The 16,528-nt window shown below is 47.4% G+C and overlaps 1 long non-coding RNA gene across 3 annotated transcripts in view; it reads right to left on the bottom strand.

Moving 5' to 3' along the window:
• Positions 1-16,528, bottom strand: part of LOC147231778 (uncharacterized) — a 34,149-nt gene that overhangs the window by 9,268 nt on the left and 8,353 nt on the right. For 2 of the 3 annotated variants that reach the window (XR_015106494.1, XR_015106495.1), the window contains exon 5: positions 9,670-10,519. The exons of the other annotated variant lie outside the window; for it this stretch is intronic. This is a non-coding gene — a long non-coding RNA (uncharacterized LOC147231778). Of the gene's footprint in view, positions 1-9,669; positions 10,520-16,528 lie in introns of those variants that run through there. 3 annotated transcript variants of the gene reach the window in all.

Here is a 16,528-nt window from a genome sequence, read left to right as displayed (position 1 = left end):
AACCCCGGGCGTTTGACAGGCGGTACAGCTCATTGCATAATCACGCATGCCTGGCGAGTGCAACGCACGATGGAAACGAGAAGGAACGTCCACGGCCTGACGGCGGGGGCGTCTGGAGGAGGCGGCCTTCATGCGGCGCTACGCAGGATCCAGTCCAGGATCTGACATTGCACTTCTGTGTGATTAATAACCGCGGGGGGGGGGTCAGCTCACACACTTCACAAGAGAGGATCTGCTGCAGTGGCCCAGTTTCACCCATACAGACTAAACCCTCTGTAGCTATTCCTGGGTTTAGTCTGAGGCAGACAGCAGACGCTGTCATTTTCATAACAAAAATGTGATTTTCATGGTGTGTATATCAAAGCTCCGGGCTCCCAGGACACACCTTCAGTTCTGAGTTACTCCGAGGAATTTAGCTCCCAAAATTAAAGACTGTTTCAGTCTGGAAATATCAAAAGCTCCAGAGCACCAATGGTACGGACTGATTCAATTATTACCTACACCGCCATCAACTGTGATTGGGCGAGAGACGGGGTTCCCCCTGGATCTATCACAGGGCCACAGGTAGAGACGTACAACCATTCACCCTCTCATTCACAAAGGCAATTTAGGTTGTCCAGTTGAGCTCCTGCATGTTTTTGGTTTGTTGGAAGCCATCAGACACGGGGAGAACATGGACAGAACAGATGAGCCCCTGTGGGAATCCAACCGCAGACCCAGCTGTACCGCCTCGTCCACACTCATATTCTACATTTCTGTCTGCTTTGTTAATTCCTTCTGGGTTGACTGCTGCTTCATCATGACTTCCAGAGGCGGGAGTCGCTCTAAAACACATGTAGTTCCTCTGCCCACGTCTGTTTAGTGCACATAAACAACGATGAGACCACCTCGAAGCGAATGAGCAGCTGAGTGTGAAGTGTGACGTCTCCCCTTCAGACCGGCGTCGTGGCAGGAGAAAGCACGCCCTTCAATCGTCAAACCACATCAGCGTTGTTTCCTGCTATTCTACGGCGTCACATTGTTCTACGTTCTCCTCGTCTGAATGACCCATTCGTCACGTATCATCTTTTTCTAGAGAACCACCATCATCTAGAAGTCTTTAGTTCAGACAGTGTTCCGGAAGCCGTCCTCTCCGCTCTGAGCGTTCTTCAAGCCTCCAGCCAAAATAACCCGTGTAAACATTTCAAAGGCAAATTTCCGCTCTAATTTCCTGCCCCGTCTCCCTTTTTCGGTTCCTCGCCGCCGTCCACGTAAACATTACCTTCTCGGGGACGAACGCCTGACGGACGTCTCTGGGGGAACCGCGGTCCCCCTGGAGAATCCCATTCATTTACATTCCCTGCAATATTTGGTTGGAGAGCGCAGCACTCTGACACAGGGGTTAACTCAACAAGCAGATTGCTTCACTTGCCATGATCCTTTGTGTTGAAAACAAGCCTGGGTGCACATTTCCCACTGCCATGCACGATGTATACATATAAATAAAAATATATATCTGTACAGACGCTGACATTCTGTATTTGTAGACTATACAATCAAGGTGATCGCTGTCGTCGACAGGATATTTACAGCCGTGTTTTTACAATTTAATCCATGGGAACGGCGCTTGGATTAGCGAGGAGCAACGAAAAAAAAAAGCAGTGTTTTTGTCATTATTTATGTTCTTGTGAGAACCGGGGGATGAGTCCAATGTGTTAACAAATATTTGGGTTTGTCATGTCCCTCCGGTTTAGCTTCATTTGGCCCCCAAGTGATTCATCCTGCGCTGTGACCCGATTTTCCTCGCAGTTGCCGGCTGTCCGTCTCAAACCGTGCATCTGGACGTTCCTGCGGGACGTCCATATCGCTAACAAACCATGGTAATCCTGAACGTTCTCCTCTTCCCGCTCAAACTGATCATCTCCCTTGTTTATCTGCATCAACGGGAGGCTTTATCACATACGGCATGTTTACGTAGCGTCATTTTATCTTTAATGGGATGAGCGGATAATCCTCGTTAGAGGCTTCGAGCGTAGGCTCCACGGACATCTGGAGCGTCCAGCCACCCTTTGCAGTGAATGAACCATCTGATAAATTCATTAAACTGTCGCCCACGTGTTGCTTGGGCGGTGTGAAAGATAATATTTTGTGCCAGTAAATAATCCTGTGGTCTCGTCATTGAAATTACACAACTGAGCGAGGAAGGAGACAGTTTCATCGGAAAAGCCGTGCAGAAGAAACCGTTGAACGTCCACCTTGATGTCCCTCTCATCTTCACACCGAACATTGGGTCATATGCTAGCTACGGCGTCTCAGCAGACAACGTTAGCACTTTATCCATAAAAACAGCAACGTCTACACCAAAGGTTGTGATTAGTGACCCAAAGCACTGAGAAAAAAATTCATAAAGAAATACATTAATTAATGAATCAATAAATTGACCAATCTCCGTCTCGTTGCTTCACTTCCTGAAATGATTTTCATCTGCATTTCAAATTTTACGTTTCCCCAACGCATCTTGTGAGTTGTGACAGGGCCACATACTGCATAGACAAACATCCGTTCACACATCTGAACCTCTTGCATGTGTTTGGACTCAGGGAGGAACCCGGAGGAAACACCGAAAGGCCTCCTGTTGGAGTCTAACAGGGGACCTTTGGTCTGTCTGGAAGTTGTGAATTGATATAAATATTTAAGACACACAACCCCTGGTTGTTTTGAGAGTCTGCATGGCTCTGCTCCGGTGGCCCCCTTGGAATCAGCGATACTTTCAACCCTACGCCCGACTGAGGGCGCCTCTCCGCAGAACCTGGATGTTCTCCATGGTTCTCCTGCTTCCTCGGGCAGTCCAAATAAAAACAGGTTGGCTGAAGCCTGAAGGTCTGCTGCTCTGAATGTGAGAGTCCAGGGTTGAAGCACGGTGACTGATGGGTGGCCGCTCGCAACTTGTCCGGATTTGATTGCCATCATCACGCCACCTCCCCTCCGGCCCCTCCCAAGGTCCAATCAATGCAGATCCAATACAGTGACTGCCAATGAGAATTAGTTTTAGAAAAGAAAAACATTTTGCTCAAACAAGCCATTGAACTGGGACTGTCCAACACCTCTAATAGCTCTGGAGCGTCGATCAGCCGATGCTGGGATCTGGGTTAATGACGCCGGCCTCCAGTGCATGCCGTGACCGCAGTGAGTGAAAGGGATTAGTTAACCATATGAATTTGATGAGACCAACGGTCTGCAGGGCTGAGGACAACAAGGAGCGCAGTGTGGGCTCAGCAGACACCAAAACAACACCTTACCGCTCGTCCCGAGCGGATGCGGATCCCTTTGGGAATCTAAACCCGTCACTTCCTGCACGGCGAGAACCAGCAGATCTAAATCCAGATCATGGAGATCTGGGATTTCACCCAACGTGATGGCCCTGAACCCTGTCACCCTGGAGACAGATAGATGCGGAAGGGTTGCAACGACTTAACTTAGATAAGGATTTACCCAAGGACACTTTGGGATGCAGGCAGGTGGGAGCTGATAGGTAGATAGACTCAATTAACCCCAGAGGGCAATCAGTATGTCCAAAAGTTAGAGAGATAGCAAGAGTATTTCCCAAAATGGACAGAATAGTTTCGTCAAATAATTCTCTCTCTCACACACACACACAGTATGAGATGGATAACTAACTTCAGTGATACTCTGTCCAGACATTTGTGATGTTTGAAGGTGCTGAGGAGCAGGAAAAATGTTCTCTGCTGACGGACGGAAACCGGGAAGATGGGTTCCACAGTCCAATGGCCAAGAACCACTTCCTGTTCCTGAAGTTATTCCACTGTCACACCTGCTATTTCTGTTGCCATACCGATCCCTCTGGAGTGTTTGTCAGTAAAACATCCAGATCGTGGAGAAATGAAACCAAAGCAGGAGTCAAGTGCATTTTGAAGAAAACATTCATATACTGTAGTCGTTCGGTGAATCATTAAACCACTGTGATCGGGTTAGCTGCTCGCTGTGATGGTTTTATTATTTAAGAAGAATGAGAAGCTCGATCTAATCTCAAAGTTCTGTGTGCACAAGCAAACACACATTTATCGCTGTGTGTTGTTGGTTAGTTGCCGTGAACGCCTAATTTTGGTATCACTTGACTAACAGGTCGCCATTTGTGGCTGATAATGATAAGGGGGGGGGGCACCGTGGCAGGCGGCTCCGCTGGGTTTGTGCTGCAGTGCCGAAAGCTTATCAGGTCACCTCCGAGGAACTGCTCCACTGCTCAGCTGCTGACGCTGATAAACGGAATGGCCCGGCGTAATGGGGTTATGGGGTTGCCAGTTCGCCGAGAGAAAGCGCGCAAAACCGTTCCAGGCCGATTGTGTTTTTGGTCCACTGCAGTCTGCCCTTTGGGTTTCACTGCACCTGCGCACTATTTGACATGAAGAACATACTTGATGAATATCCCCCTCCCCAATAGCATTTCTTTTTAACTGTATGCCTGCTTCCTCAGTGTCCTTCGACAATCGGGCGAGGGCCAGGCTGCCCTCTGCTCACTGGCGGTATGCTGGGTAGCGTTACGCCGGGAGTAGAGTTTCCCCTCACGTCTTTCACATCACCACCTGTTGGCCCCCGCTCGAGAATGTGCAGCAATGTTGTGGCACAGTGACAACACAGTGGGCGCATGCAGGCCACAACCAGCACCAGCACTTGTTCCTAGCATTGGAATTAATGCATAACTTCAAAACAAATATCTGCCTTTATACCTGCCTTAACCTCGAAATGCTCTCTGATGATATTCTTACAAATAATTTTTTGCAAAAGCAACATTCACATATACTAGCTGCATTTCTTGCAAAACCATTACATCCCTGCCCAAATTGTATTGTATTCAAATAAAATTTGAATTCTAATAAATGATTATTATTGTTGTTGCAACTATTTATTACTATCATTGCTATTATTATTGTTATGGTTGTTGTTGTTTAAGAATGGCGGTAGAGAAGTACAGAGAAGGTAAGAAGGAGCTCCATGGTGCCTTTGTAGACATAGATAAGGCACGACAGGGGGCAGAGAGGGGAACTCTGGTTGTTAGGAAGTCTGGAGTGGCGGAGAAGTGTGTAAGACTGGCGCAGGACATGTATGCCAGCTGTGAGACAGTGGTGAGGTGTGCTGTAGGGGGTAATAGAGGAGTTCAAGGTTGAGGTGGGACTTCATCAGGGATCAACTTTGAGCCCCTTCTTTTTTCCAGTGGTGATGTACAGCCTACAGGAGGACGTTGGACACGGCCCAAGTGGAATGCTGAAGCTACAGGGAGTGGAGATGAAGAAGTTGGGGGACTTTATGTAGTATGTAGGGTAAACAGTCCAGAACAATGGAGAGTGTGGAAAAGAGGTGAAGAAACAGCTGCAGAACCGTGTCAGGGGGTGATGAGTGATAGAAGAATATCAGCCAGAAGGAAAAGAAAAGTCTACAAGACAGTGGTGAAACCAAAGATGCTGTATGGTTTGGATACAGTAGCATTGAGGAAAAGACAAGAAGCAGAGCTGAAGGGAGAGGAGATGAAGATGATGAGGTTCCTCTCTAGGAGTGACGAAGATGGATGTGTCCATCAGAGGGATAGCACATTTTGGAGAGAAGGTCAGAAAAGCCAGACTGAGACGGTTGAGTCTCGGACAGAGGAGGGATAGTGAATATATTGATAGAAGGATGCTGGGGTTGGAAATGCCAGGCAGGAGTTCTAGAAGAAGACCAAAGAGAAGATCTATGGATGGAGTGAACTATCACCGGGCACGTTGATAGCAAGACCGCGAACAACCATTCACATATCCGGGCACTTTTCAAATTATTCCCAATTCTACCCGGGTTTGGATTGTAGGAGGAATCCGGAGAAGCCGGAAGAACCCCTGCACAGACACAGAGAGAACATGGAGACTCCACACAGAGAGGCCTCAACCAGGGACCTCCTGCTGTACAGCGAGAGCGCTAACCAATACACCACCGTCCCATCCCTGATCATAATAATAATTATCATTATGGTTATATTTATCATTAATGTTATTATAACAATATGGTCTCCACTTTTAAAATCTTGCAGGTTCAAAGTGCTTCATCATGGATCACACACGCACTTCCGCAAGCCGTCAGGAGATGCCAGGGATCGAACCAACAACCTTCTGATTGGACGGACGTCAGTCTACCAGCTAAGACACAGCCGCCCGGATATATACCTATTTATTTTCTTGGATCTGATTACCACCGAGCAAAGGTCGACCGCATCAGTCATGGAGACACCATCTACACAAAGGGACAGATGACGGCAAGATGGCGGTGCGACAAGATGTCGAACATCACCGCGTTGACAGACATAAGAGGAGATAGACCTTACCCACTCAGTGACATACTTGAGAGTGATAAGAGGAAACAGGAATTTACACAAACCAGTCATAAACAGGTCTGTGGACGTTCTCAGTCATCCAGGTTGTGGTGAATTCTTGTCAAAATCTTCCTGTCGCGGCAACTGAACTTGACTTTCTTCACTCCAATACGTTTCAGCCCTCATCCAGGAGGCTTTTTCAGTTCTGATGACCTAAGGGGGTCTAAGGGGATTGTTATGCTCATGATGGTGTCGTTTGTTTGAGACAAAAGGGCAACTTTTTGTGACATCTGTCTTCTCTGGCCAGAATACGGACATTGCTTTCGTCAAAAGAATGGCCCGTGCCCTTCGGGTGCAGATGGACTGCAGTCCACTACGGAGTCCTGTCCTGAAGGAAGGTCCATATTCTAGTTCGAGAGAGGAGTCAAAGATGCCATCTTTCTCAAAACAGAAAAGCCATTTCTGAACAGAAGAGGGGGCCTCGGACACAATCTTTCACAAACGAATTACAAAATTCCGGGATCCAGGACCTTCTGCACCCTCAAAACAACAAGGAAAGATTCACCACCAGAACCAGCCTCCGGTAACTTCCACCTGAGACTCAGTCCATGGGATCCAACAGGTCTCACTCCTTTGTCTGGCTTTACCTTTTCACATGCCAATCCAGGAAATCCCACAAAAGTTGCTCTTTAGTCCCACGGAACGAAACCCTCATTAGCATAACAACCCCTTCGACCTAGTTTCTGCAGATCAACTCCTACATTTACATAACAAGCCATTATAACCTAGACTCGTATCAAAACCCCGGCAGTTATATTCGGAAACTCCCAACAGGTCATTAGAACTGAAGAAGCCTCTGGGATGAGGGCTGAAACATCTTTAAGTAAAGATATTCAAGTTCACTTGCCATAACAAGAAGATTCTGACAGGAAGTCTTACTTGGACGGCACATCGGTCATCCGGTCCCACTGCCGATAATGGCGGAAAATTGCTTTGTGTGCTGACGTGGCGCCATGGAAGCCAAAGGAAGGAAATTCTTTGACCGTACATCAACTATGTACAGAGAAGATCCTGCCTACGATAGGTCCACGCCGTCCAGACGGCCGGGAGCGCCTGATATGGCCAGGAAATGCATGTTCTCATTGAACAGGGCGATGGGGTGATAGAGCGCTCCCAATGTGGCCCTCATCATTCTGCAGGCCGGCAGGAGATCTCAGAGATTTTAGAAACACACTCACACACACACACACACAATGCACATGTGACACTGGAGCCAGGAACCAAGTTAAGGGCCACAAAGTTGGCTTCAGCAGTGCACACACTATGATTGAGCAAATATTGATTAATAATTTCTCCTGCTAAATCAGAATCAGCTTCGTTCTCCAAGTAGGATCCAACCAGGAAGAGAACCACCAACCTTCCCAGGGGAGGAACTCCGCACTTCCTATTGAGCCACGCCACCACAAACAAAGATCAAACAGGTAAACCAAGAACCTCACACACAGCATTGAATGCAAAGTGCAAAGTACAATGAACTTATTTCACCTGAGTAAAGTACAGAGGTCCTTCAAAAAGGTCAGTAAACATTATGTATTTCATCTAGTGCAGGAATATTTGTATGTCTATATACAGCACGTATGTTATGATTAAATCGAATTCAATTCAATTCAATCAAAACATTATTAATAAATTATTCTCTGCATTGACAGCAGCTCTTACAACCTCAGCCCTGTCGCCCCCTATTTACAGCAGGGAGGTGCTCTTAAATCAAATTAATTTGTTCTAATTGAATTTAATTAAATTTAATTATTCTCGACATTTACAGCACCTCTTACAATCTTAGCCACTGGCATCAATTTAAAGCAGGGAGCTGTATCACAGTGTATAAGTATATACATGTAAATATTATGTAGATAGCTTATATATTATTGACAGCGGGGCTATGTGGCACCATATTGTCATTGTTAATGTTACATTACATTACATTGCATTTGGCAGACGCTTTTATCCAAAGCGACTTACAATAGAGGACATAGGGACTGCAAATACACTTGCAAATACACGAAGCACAGGAAATATACAGAACGGTAAGCTTGGGTTAGTGAGTTTTTTTTTGTTTTGTTTTTTTTGACAAAGACATACACAAACGTACACACACACACACACACACACACACACACACACACACACACACACACACTGCATAGCCTAACTTGGTGCCTAACCTGATCTGGGGCATCAGCGTAGTAAAAAGTCCTGAAAGAGAACAGTTTTTACCTGTTTCTTGAAGGTTGAGATAGATGATGCTAGTCTTGTTGCTTCCGGAAGTTTGTTCCACCACTGAGGTAGTAGAACTGAGAACAGTTTTGCCTGAGATCGCTTAGAGCGAGCAAAAGGTACTGCTAGTAGGTTTGTATTAATGTTGGTGTAAAACATATGTGAGGTGTGGTGGGAATGTGTGTGTTGCTTCTTTTTGCCTGTCACACACATCCTGTTGCACAATAATATAATTTTGCACAGAAACCACAGTGTTACATGGAATCTTCGGCGCAGCTGTCAAAATGCCTCCGATGATAAAATGCACCGCTGCCGTTTTGCCTCCGTGTTATTTTGCTAACTGTTTGTTTGACCCGCCGAAATGGGATGTCCATGCTGCTTCAACAATGCCGGCGACATATGACACTGGTGCGACGTCCACGAAACCTGCCACGAAATTTCCCCAGACTCGTCAACGCGCTCTTGACAACTAAACAGAACCACAAATATCTCTCCTATTTCATAGGATTCAACGTCCAAATGCGTCTTTACCAGGGGTGAAGAGCAGTTGCGGCTGGCCCCAGTGGACTTTACGGACACCAGATCAGTCTCTGCTGCCAGCGTTGTGGTGTCAGCCCAGACGGGCGTCCGCAAGCCTGCCCACGTCAGCTGACAGACCAGGGCTCGGCTTCTCTGCAGCCATTTGGGCCAGCTGATACCACTCTGTTGGGAAATGTCACTAAAACTTTCCGAACGGTTTTCAGGTTTGACTCCCGCTGGAGAGTCTCCTGCTACGTACAGACATACTTTGGGTTTTTTAAAACAAAGACAGACGCTCTGACCGGTAATTATCTTTTTATATCTGAATATGATGACATTATGAGAGAAAAAAGGGATGATTGCAGCGGCTAGGTTAGCCGCGTCTACGTTCATATTTTATGCATCTTATGTTGCATTGTAAGAGCCATGTCTTTTAGCACAAAGCATATTGTGGACGGGTTTTATGATAATACAAGTGGACACACATGACACAAACCGCTGTCTGCTGATCAAAGATGAGCGCAACATCTCTGGCGGGGGGGATATTCGTAATATATTTCTATATTAAGAAGGTTAAAAAGAAACCGCATGCTGTCTATCTTTTTTTTTTTCCAATAATAAACAGTTGAATGCAGAGCTGCAATCATGGACAGTTTGGGATTCACGGTGGAACAGGAGATAAGAATCGTTTGTCACAAAATTTAAATGTGCATTTTCCCCCATAGCTCTTTAAGCACGCTGTGCCGCTGAACCTGCATCGTCCACCTGCGGCAAACCCTGCAAACTGGTGGATGTAATTTGTAATGGCTACAATGCACATGGAGGACAATTTGTGCACTCATGACATCAGTGACAGTGAACGCCGTTATCTTTAGTGCTGATGAAAAAGGATGTGTTTTTTTTTTTGTGTGTTTTCCAGTGGAACCACTCATATTGTGTCCTAAAATGTTTGTTGCTTCCCCCCTCCACCCCCCATAACAGCAAAGAAACATGAAGGACGGCGGTATCTGATTCTCTGAGGGGTGGAGTCGCCTTTTGCCTGGTCCAGACTTCTGGCTCCACATGTTGGTTTTTTGATAAAGCGCTGCAGTGCTGATAAAAGAGGCCACTGTATGTGTGAGAGGGGGCGGGGCTTAGTGCTTCATCGGCAACCTTGGAACACTCAAAGGTCTCAGATGGACCTCTTCTGAGAGCAACGGGGTGAAACTGATCACTTTAACCAAACTTAAGAGGTTTTTCCCCGTTTTACAAGAGCATCCATTTTAATTCATCTAACGGGCAGGTTGGATGTTCTAGAGAACAAGTGAGACTTGGACGTGGACAGAGGAGGTGAAGGATGCTGAGGTTGGAGAGGCCAGGCAGGAGGTCTGGAGGAAGACCAGAGAGGACCTTTATGGATGGAGAGAAAGAAGACAGGAAGTTAGATGGTTAGAGGGTTAGATGGAAGCAGGCTGTGCTGGCCTCTGAAGAAGATCAAGAAGGAGAAGAAGAAGAAGAAGAAGAAGAAGAAGAAGAAGGAGGAGGGGATTCTAATTCATTTCATGGAAATATTCCATAAGTGTTTCTGTTTCAGACTAAGACAGTGACAAACACATCTTCCCAACCCTCAAACCTTGAGCAGCTCCATTCAGGAGCTCCTTGAGCTTGAAGGGATTCCAGCCGGGAACCCCATGAACAAACCTGGGTTGGGTCAAACATCCGCCATGAGATCAGATGACTGCCTTTCACTGTCAGAAGACATAAACATTGAGCGGCCCTCTATCTGTGAGTCCACCATTTTCAAACCAGCAACAAGACCCGGATGGGCAGATGGCTCTGACCCAACCCTCAGCTTGGTCTCTTGGTCTCCCTGATACACAAATGTGCCCGTCTGTTATTCTTGCCCTTGCAAATGATGTCCAAATACACCCTGCACCTGATTGAAACCACACTTACTCTACCGCCCCCTACTGGTGGGGCACCTCCACGAGAATGGGTCAGGAACATGCCACATCCAACAGTAAAGTGAGGAAAAATAAATATCCTGGAAGAAAAAGGCCATTAGCTATCTTCCTTACATAAATTGAAGTGATTAAAATATACCGTTTAAATTAAAACGACATCCTGCAGGGGAGGGTATTCACGCTGTCATCCTACATCCTGGTTGTCCGAGGAGGAGCCGACGCCAGCAGAGGTTCTGCGGTCTGTCTGCTCGCTCCGGCAAAAACATGAAGCGTCCGTAGGCCGCGACAGCCTCGGACGCCAATGCAACATGACAGCGTCGCCGTAAATCTGGCAAAGAGTGCGACGCTCGCAAAAAAAAACCCTGTGTGTGTCTGACAGTTGTTTGTTGCAGGGAGCAACTTAGCATCCCTCCCAGAGATGCTAAGGAACCACTCGACACGGAGGCACAAATCTTTATTTCTCCAAAGATCTCGATGCATATTGAAACCGCTGCAGCTGAGGCACGGTCTGTTACATCACTCCTGACCGTGGCCAGAGGATTCATTTGCATGAAGAAATGCAAATTATTTTTATATCAGGCATTTGGAGGCTGCGGGGAGCAGCACAAAAATAGAATACACAGGAAACACACAGCATCAGAAGGCAAGCCAAGTATATTTGGCTGTCCAAGACTGGCGGTTGCCACCTTGCTGAAGGGTGCCGTGGCTCAGATTATTCGGAGGGGAGGAAAAGTGTTTGCCCTTCACTTTTAACACACTTCATGACTTTAATCGGGTGGAGAGGCGGGCTGGTGAACAGATAGCACACCGGGAGAAGGTGTGTTGCTGCAGGTGTGGGGCTCCTTATCACTCCCAGTGGACTGGCTCACACTCTGCATGGCAACCCGTCCCACTGGGGTGTGTGTTGATGTGCGAATATCAGACCAAGGCGTGGGCCTGGAGGGTTCTGAATGAGGTAGGGACGTCGAGGAATCAGATTCTATTCAGCAATTATAGCTTTTAATATTGAAAGAGAAAAGTCAGAATGTTGGAATCAACAGGTTCCAGGATTATTTAATGTCATATCGTAGAATCGGAAACAAGCAGAGCAAAGAAAGCAGGTCCGTCGGGCCTCAGGAACCCACAACATACGGACACAGAAAGAGATGATAAAAGTAAGTCACAGACCAAAATTCAGGGCGAAAGGATGCTTAAATATACTGTATGTTCACTCTGCGTGTGTGTGTGTGTGTGTGTGCATGTGTGTGTGATTGTTGCTTTGATTATGAGTTCCGACCTCTTTGTACATCGTACTGATTGCTGACCCGTCTGCGGACAGGAAGCAGCCTGGGCTGGGTGTCCTGCTGATGAGAATCTGAAGGGAGAAGATAAATCTGCACCTCGGGGACGACCAGAAGCTTTCAGGCAGGAGGTCCCCAGTTAGAGTCCCGCAGGGTTCCTTCATGTGTGGAGTCTCCGTGCTCTCCCCGTGTCTACCTGGGGTTCTCCGGGTCTAAAAACACACAGGAGGTTCATCGGTGACCCTACATTGTCCGGACGTGTGAATGAGGGGGTGAATGGTTGGACGTCCCTTCATGTAGGCCCTGTGATGGACTGGTGAAGGGTGAACGCCGCCCTTCACCCAATCATAGTATGGATAGGCTCCAGCATCCATAGATAATGAATTCATAAATGAATGAAGATGCTAACGAATATCCACCTCATAGTTAAAGCCAGATTTAAGTCTAGTGTGGACGGAGTCACGGTTCCCTTTCACCTTGGCTCCAGGGTCTTCAGGCATCTGAGGTCCGCTGAACCCAAAGCATCAACATCCAAATCCTTATCTTCCCGGCTCACGCCGAGATACCGACGGCGTCCCGATGTTGGCAAACCAAACAGAGATGGCTTCATCATTTGAAGTATAAACAGGCCGCCTAATAGTCCGTCTGATTGTAATCACACATCCTGCTGGGTGAACTCTGCCCGCCGTCGAGCCTCCTTACGCAACGCCACGTGCGCCCCCCATCCATCTGGCGGCGGCTGCACGTCGACGACGGCGGAGATTACGCGCGTACAGACGGAGACGCAAAGAAGCAGGTTTCGAACGCCGAGGTGCGACGATAGGGATCACGTAAATATCTGTGTCCGGGCGCTGTGAGCTTCAACAATAGGAGGTGTTGACTGAGAAAACACTCCTCCTACATATTGCTTTTAATTCTTCGAAAACAAGGATATTGATTTTTTTTTAAATTTCTTTCTTTCTCATACTGCGTGTCTTTAATTTCCTGCAAATTCCAATGAATTTTCCGAAACCCTCCTGTACGGCCGACGGAAGGGACGCGCTGTCGTCCGTATAGATGCATAAACACACAGAATATCAATAAATAAGGGAGGACTTGTTTTCAACCCTGACCGGGCAAATGACTGTCGCAGAGGCTATTTTGGGTCACAACACGATGGTGTTTGGGGTTTTACAGGGATTACAATGGCCCGCTTCCTACCTCCACTCAAATCACCTCCATTTCTTAAGGCCTGGAAACAATGGTCTGCATTTTTCCAGAATAAAAAAGCACTTAAACTCCCTTTAATTGTGTTAATTCCTGAGTGGTTTGCACCTACGGTTTAGTTCTGGTGCCCGGGCAGAACTGTGGAGACTTAACTGGATCTGAAACGGAGCTGCATATTTTACAAGAAACAAGGAAAAGCATTGTAATAACAGGCGGAGCTCACAGTTGTCTAACTCTGGGTTACGTGTCAAGGTTGTCCTCAAGGCTTGTGCTTAGAGAGCAGATCTCATTATCTTAATATAGTGCACCACAGCATTAATCCAAAGCCCTGTTGCAACCCTCTGCAGAGGCACTGACACTATGAGACTGCAAGCTCAATGTGCGTTACACATCCGAGAGCAGACACTTTCATGGGATCGCTTCCGTCAGCGTCAACGTTGTTATATTCCCCCATCAGAAGACACGCAGATGGTCACCTAATATCTGCATCTAACGTCCACATGCCTGCGCACGGAGGTGGACTCCATGCACTTCCTCCAGCAGCCTGCAGGTCATAATGTGACTGTTTAGCAGGACTTATACCAAAAGATGCTTGACAGGAAATGCACTTGTTTGGTAGTAGATACACACAGGGCCTTCAGACTATATCCTGAACATGCTAAGATCCACCACACTTTGGTCTTTAATAACTTTATGAGAGTCCTTCAAAAAATAAACCTCAAATATGAGTGTTTCCTTAATCAACTCCTTAATTATCTGCACAATCCCAGCTGGGATTGGCGAGAGGTTCACCCTGGACTGTTTGCCAGCAGATCACAGGGCCACATATGGAGACAAGCAACCATTCACCCTCTCATTCACACATCTGGACAATGTCGTACCTCCAATGAACCTCTTGCATGTGTTTGGACTGTGGAAGGAACCCGTGGGGGAGGAACCCCACGCAGACTCCACACAGGAAGACCTCCGATAGGAGTCCACCAGGGACCTTCTGGCTGTGAGGTGGATCTAACCGCGGCACCACCGTGCCACCCTTTTTTTATAAATATAGTAATAGATCATACCAATAATTTATACCATGTTCTTTTTGAAAATATCCAATTTGACTGGTATAATCTAGCGTTTCATGTGTCTGGTTTCCTGTCCTGAAGTTATTAGTGATTCTCTTTTCCCTTAAAAATTCATGGCCCTTATGTTCCCGTTCTTATGTCCTGTGTTAATTCCAGTCATAAATAAATATTTAACCGCCCACCCCCTCCCTGTAGCAGGGGACGAAATTACCATAAAAACAGATGATTTCTGCTGACTATGAATGAAAATACTTTGTTTGGTCAGGACATTTTTGAATTATCAGCTATTTCCATGGTTGGGTCTTTCACACGTCCACTAACAGACAGTCAGAGGACCCAGACAGACCCCCCCCCCCCACTTCCCCCATGTTTAATCCCAAAAGAAATCATACCAGCGCACACAAACGCAGCGTTGTTTGGTTCTTGGCTCCGGGCTGGACGAAGACCTCAGCCTCATCAGCGACCCGGAGGAGAGCTGGAAGCCAGACCGTGGGGGGATTCACGTTCTGCATGCCAAGTCTATTCAAGTAACACCGAGTGTCTTCACTGGGAGGCAGACAAACGGGGTCGGGTCCTCATTGTGTGCAGGGCCGCCGGTTCCGATGAATGAGGCCCACCCACCGGCTCCAAATGCCCCATCATTCGCACCCGTGCGACCGGAGCCCGAGCGCCACGCCTATAACTCCTCACTCCCGTCAACGTGCGCCGTCGGACTCTGCGTCCCGCACCTTTCACCTTTAATTCGCCACCACCTGCCACCATTCGGCCCCCGCAGGGACCCCGACAAAGACGGGCAGTGAAAGGAGGGCCTTAATATTCTGCCCACGTCGGACTCAGCAAACAGCCCCCACTCCCTCTCAAGGCAAAGCCTTTGTGCTGCTGAGCTTTTGTCGATATCCAAAAGATCTATTTATCCTGCAGATGTGTTTTCCTTTTATCTGTGAATACATGGAATGTGACGAACTGCTCGCGCTTTAAACCTGCAAACCAAATCACGAACAGCTTATTTATTTGCATTTTCTTTTTCTTATTTTTTCTCCATCCTTAGCGTCCCAGCGAGACACAACCGTTCACCCATCAATCCACACGTCATGCGGATACATACGACCTTTCGCTCTCCTCTTCTTCTACTTCTTCTTCTCTGCCATCCGCTCATCACATATATAAACACTAACCCTCTCATTCACGGGAGTTCCCTCCCAACACAGACATCTGCAGACTAGAGTGGATGGCGCTGGTGGACAGAGAGCGGCCTGGCAGATCGGCACCGACCCCAGCTGTCACTCATTCGCTCCCTCATTCATTGCTTGCGAAGCCCCAGCTTTCAGGCCGGGCCCTTTCATCCGGCTCACGTGTCCTCTTCCTCGGAGGCCCTCCGGCTCAGAGACACTCGATGGCAAAGTGCTCCTCTCTGGTCTCCGGAGCCACTTCTGCCGTTGACAATGGCAGATGATACGGACTGCACGGCAACGCTGAATAACGGCATGCCTGTGCATTGTGCTTGCTCATCTATTGAGTTCGCCTCTAAAAATAAAAGCGACAAAAGTGTAATGAGTGTTTATTAATGTTTATAAAACAAGTCGAGCGGGAACAAGGCAATAGAATTAGATCTTTGTGGAGCAATAAACCCGGTGACTCTGCATCTGTGGTTGGTTTGTAAGCGCTGTGTAATCCATGTGCTCGGCGCCGAAATGGAGTTTAAGTACAATTTCGGATTAGAGGTTAGGTGGGGGGAGCGGGGGGGGGGGGGGGGGGGGGGGGGGGCTTACGTAACGTAATCTGTGAAGGGGAAAACAGATAAAATCAAATCTGCGTCTGAGGGTCCGTTCGGAATTTCTCCTGTTACCCAGCCGGCCTGCAGCAGAGACGCTTATCTGCACAAAAAAAAAACATGCGCAC

This window comes from Fistularia commersonii, chromosome 8 (genome assembly GCF_037954325.1).
Source record: "Fistularia commersonii isolate RoL2024-O1a breed Wild chromosome 8, RoL_Fcom_v1.0, whole genome shotgun sequence".
NCBI classification, from domain to species: Eukaryota; Metazoa; Chordata; class Actinopteri; order Syngnathiformes; family Fistulariidae; genus Fistularia; species Fistularia commersonii.
This window is presented reverse-complemented; position numbering and strand designations above follow the sequence as displayed.